This window comes from Paramisgurnus dabryanus, chromosome 8 (genome assembly GCF_030506205.2).
Source record: "Paramisgurnus dabryanus chromosome 8, PD_genome_1.1, whole genome shotgun sequence".
NCBI lineage: Eukaryota > Metazoa > Chordata > Actinopteri > Cypriniformes > Cobitidae > Paramisgurnus > Paramisgurnus dabryanus.
In genome coordinates this window covers 42246335-42250513 of record NC_133344.1, presented here as the reverse complement: position 1 = coordinate 42250513, position 4179 = coordinate 42246335, and the positions used below count along the sequence as shown (strand labels likewise).

Sequence of the window (4179 nt, the reverse complement as noted above, 5' to 3'; positions counted from 1 at the left end):
TAGCTAGGATGTTGATAAATTGGAAACAAAAATATCAATAGACAGGTCCATAATCTAAAAGACAGTCTTTCACATATGAATGCAAAACATGTTGGGTGATACAGACTGACAAACTCGGGTAAACATATCTGCAGATACCTGTCAGCTACTGTACTTTTAATCCAGAGGTGCCCAAAGTTGGCCCACAATAGACCTTTAATTTGGTCCATCATGCCACGTGAGATAAGGAAAAAGAAAACAAAAGTCATTGACGCAGATGTTCGTATTTTTTATTAAACATTTTCTAAAATGTATCATTTTTTGTTGTATTTTTACATTACAAAATGTAAATTAAAATTAAATGCAAGGGATTAAAGTAAATTTTTTTTATGTTTCATGCATTCTTGAAGGTGTATAAAATGCATCACGGAAATTAATGGACTCGGGTACTATAGGCTAAAAATGAAGAGGTTGCGGCAGTGGCACACAGAGAAAAGGATATTTAAAATGATTGGCAAAACGATTTCTTTTTTCTACAAAAAGCCTTGGAAAATAAAACTGCATAAGTTATGCATAAACAGAGTAATGTTATCAGGGCAACTTTAATTTTAATATAACACAACAACATTTACTTTTGGCCCACGGCCCTCAGTCAGGTTTGGCCCTTGTAAGGAAAATGTTTGGGTACCAATCAATGTTCTAGTCTATCTGAGGAGGTAACTTTTAGCATATGATAATGCATGCTTGTACAAAGTTAGTCCACATATTATAATGTTTGTCTTCAATCAATCAATTTAAATAAAAGAGATGTAGACTTTATAATATAATAAGGGTCAATATATCACAGTGAAAAAAGACATACATGCATTTTTACTTTAACATGAACTTATGCTGAGTTAAGGCATGTACTAATCATAAACTATTGAAGAGTCATCATTAACTACAACATGACATGTTTTTCATTGTTAGTTAATGCAATCATTTACAATAAATTAATTAGGCTACATGTCTTAACTCAGTATTAGTTTATATTTACTTATATTTAAGTAAAAATTCATTTAGGTATACGTTAAATGTTTCCAATGATTAGTATGGCAGTTAATCCACTAAACCCAGACATAATTCCTGAGGCATGTTTATACAGAGTTTTGTTTTTCATCAAGAAAGTGCTGATTCACAAAGATTTTATATTTAAGAAAATCTGAGCATCATTCAAAATAACTGTTAACATGTTTTTCAACTAAACATGCTTTATCAACGTAATAAACTTTATAAAAACATTTATTTTTATTTTTTTATTAATTATCAAGTATAAAGAACAATGCATAGTGTGAAAACGCGGATCATAAAAAAGTATATTAAGTGCGAGCAGAGGATCAAGAAGAAACAACGCCAAAGGACTTCATTTCCCAGGATGCACCTGCACCCACTCATCTGCCTTCAGGTGCGACCGCTTTACCTATGGGCTTGACGGGAAGATTCAAAATCGCGAACCGTTACTGCATGGAGTTGGTCTCTTTGTTTGCTCATCGACATTACGGTAAGTTTGATTTAATTCATTTGCCTGCATCACGCTGATCGGTTGCCTATTTGTTCATATTATGTTATTTACTATGATTCGTTTTTGTCTTTATACTACAACTGTTTGATTTTAAAGCACTAACAGTAAAACTTTAAGGGTATACGTGGTACACAGCGGTAAACATGAGGTTAAAAATACGCGAAGTAACATTCAAACCGGGCTGTTAGAAGAATCAATTTGATGTTTAAATTTTTAAAAACAAAACTTTAAAGAAGCCAAGATGAGACGTTCTTTGCTTAAAACAAACAAAGCAACAGTAACTTGTGTGTTGGAAATGTTAGCAGCTAGCAAGTGTGTCTCTGCTATTTTAAATGATGCACATGATCTTTTGTTGTTAAAAGCTCATTGCTTTAGTTCTGGTAGATGCTGCTTATTTTTCAAGACTTTGAGAGAACCTAGATGCTAATTGTAACGAAGCTTGGAGTCATAATATATTTTAACGTTATATGTTTGCTGTTCTTCATCTTTTTAAATTTGAAGTCTATTCATGTTTGTGTTTACAGAGGTCATGTGGTCAACTTTGTGGACGATGAAGAGGTTTCTAGGTAAAGATGATGTATGTTTAATCATTCAATGATTACATTAAATTAAAATCAAACATGTTAAATAGTAAACGGATGTATTGTGATATGTGATTTTGATTTTTAATTCTGTGTTTGCCAGAGAAATATAATGAAGTAACAGTGAAAGCTAAAACATCAGACTGATCTAGACACTGAAGAAATTGATGTCACTGCAATCTGGCCAAAATGATGTAAGTTTAATAATGAAATTATTAAATTAAAGAGGTTAAATGGTTAATAGATGTGTTATGATGTATGTGATTCTATTTTTTTATTCTGTGTTTGATAGACAACTATATTGAACTAGCCTACTGTAATGAAGCTGCAGAACAACACAGAGACTCTGAGGACATCAACACAGAAAATGAAGTAAGAAGATGTATATTATGAAGTTCTTTGATCATATATTGTTGTATCTTTGTACAGTTTAATGTAAACTTTCTAAAATGTACAACTTTAATTATGTCATTTGATTTGTCGTGTGTATCTGTATATGTGTATTAGTATTATGCCAAATACTTATATGTACTTTTATATTTCCAAAGGGCTCCAAAGAGATGTCTGTCCAGATGAGGGTGCATCAACTTTACCTTTGCTGACAACAGTTAACTTAACTCAAACCATTTAAGGAAATCGGTTGCCTTAAACCATTAAGTTTTAAAAAACATACATTTAACTACTGTGAACTTAAGTCTTGTGCAATTATGCACTTATATTTAGGTAGTGTGAACTTAAATATAAGTGCATAACTGCATGTGACTCAATTTTTTTAAGTTCACAGTACTCAAATCTATGTGTTTTAAAACTTGAATGGTTTTAAATGTGAGAAATTACAGTGTTACAGTGAGAAATGTTTGAATAATTCCAAGACAGAGCTCTGCTATTGAATCTACACTGCAAAAAATCACTTTCTAACTTAGGATTTTTATCTTGTTTTCAGTAGAAAAACTAAAAATTCTTAAATCAAGATGTATTTTTTTGATGAGCAAAATTACCTAAGAAAATATGTGTAGTTTTTAGACAAAAATATACAATTTAAGTAAATTTGTGCCTAAACAAGCAAAAATATCTTAACAATGGATTGAGAAAATTGTGCTTAAATTAAGTTTTTATGAAAAAAGAAAACGTAAGATTTTTTTCTCACACCATTGGCAGATATTTTTGCTTGTTTTAAGCACAAATTCACTTAAAGTGTGTGTGTGTTTATTTATTTTGTCTAAAACTAGACTTATTTTCTTAGGTCATTTTGTTCATCAAGAAAAAGCATTTTAATTTAAATAATATTTCTACTAAAAACAAGACAATAATACTATGTAAGAGAGTCATTTTTTTGCAGTGTAGGACTGATTTCTTAAAGCAAGATCAATATAGTTGTTGTTTATTTTATTTAGATATTTACTACATTACAGTGGCAGCTGGTGACTTGTTTTTTGTGAGCACTCGATGCGAAGTTTGTCACAACATGTATATAGCCCGTCATTTGTGTGGTTCCCAATTTCAAAATATGTGTTCTGCGTGTCGAGTGCGTGTATGTGCATCACGTGTTTTGACTAAACACGTGATGCACATGGTTTACATGAAGCAACAAAAACATTTTAAAAACACAAGCAACACACATGACACTCCGAACACTTATTTTGAATTTGCAACCGCCACTGCTACATTACATTGTACTGCTTTGAATTTAGTTTTCATTGTTGCTTTTATTTTGTTTTATTTTACTCTAATATTGCTTTCTCTGTCTGTATATTTATAAGTTTAAATAGTATTGTTTATGTATGCAACTTCTAATATTTATGTGTAATATTATTTTGTGATTGTGACAATTGTGGATTGTTCAGTTTTTTTTATTAAATAAACATTTCAAACTCAATTCAAGTTTTTATTTTTTTAAGGTTTTTGGGGGTGTATAGTAGGATATAGTGGGGGGGGATTGTAGTCCATCTGCATAGCAGGCAAATAACCAATCAAGTCACTAAACTATGAGGGCTTGGGTTGGGCTAAATACAAAGTGTAACCAATCAAATAATCTCAACTGGAAAGTTTCAAAGTTGT

The 4179-nt window shown here is 31.1% G+C and overlaps 1 long non-coding RNA gene across 2 annotated transcripts; it reads left to right on the top strand.

Moving 5' to 3' along the window:
• Window positions 1-1150: 1150 nt before the first annotated feature.
• Window positions 1151-3942, top strand: LOC135771553 (uncharacterized). 2 transcript variants are annotated; one of them, XR_010542967.2, is made up of 5 exons: window positions 1151-1519; window positions 2065-2106; window positions 2225-2315; window positions 2414-2493; window positions 2670-3942. It is a non-coding gene; the product is annotated as an uncharacterized lncRNA (long non-coding RNA). The 2 variants fall into 2 exon arrangements; XR_010542966.2 differs by having other exon boundaries at window positions 2065-2117.
• The last annotated feature ends 237 nt before the right edge of the window (window positions 3943-4179 follow it).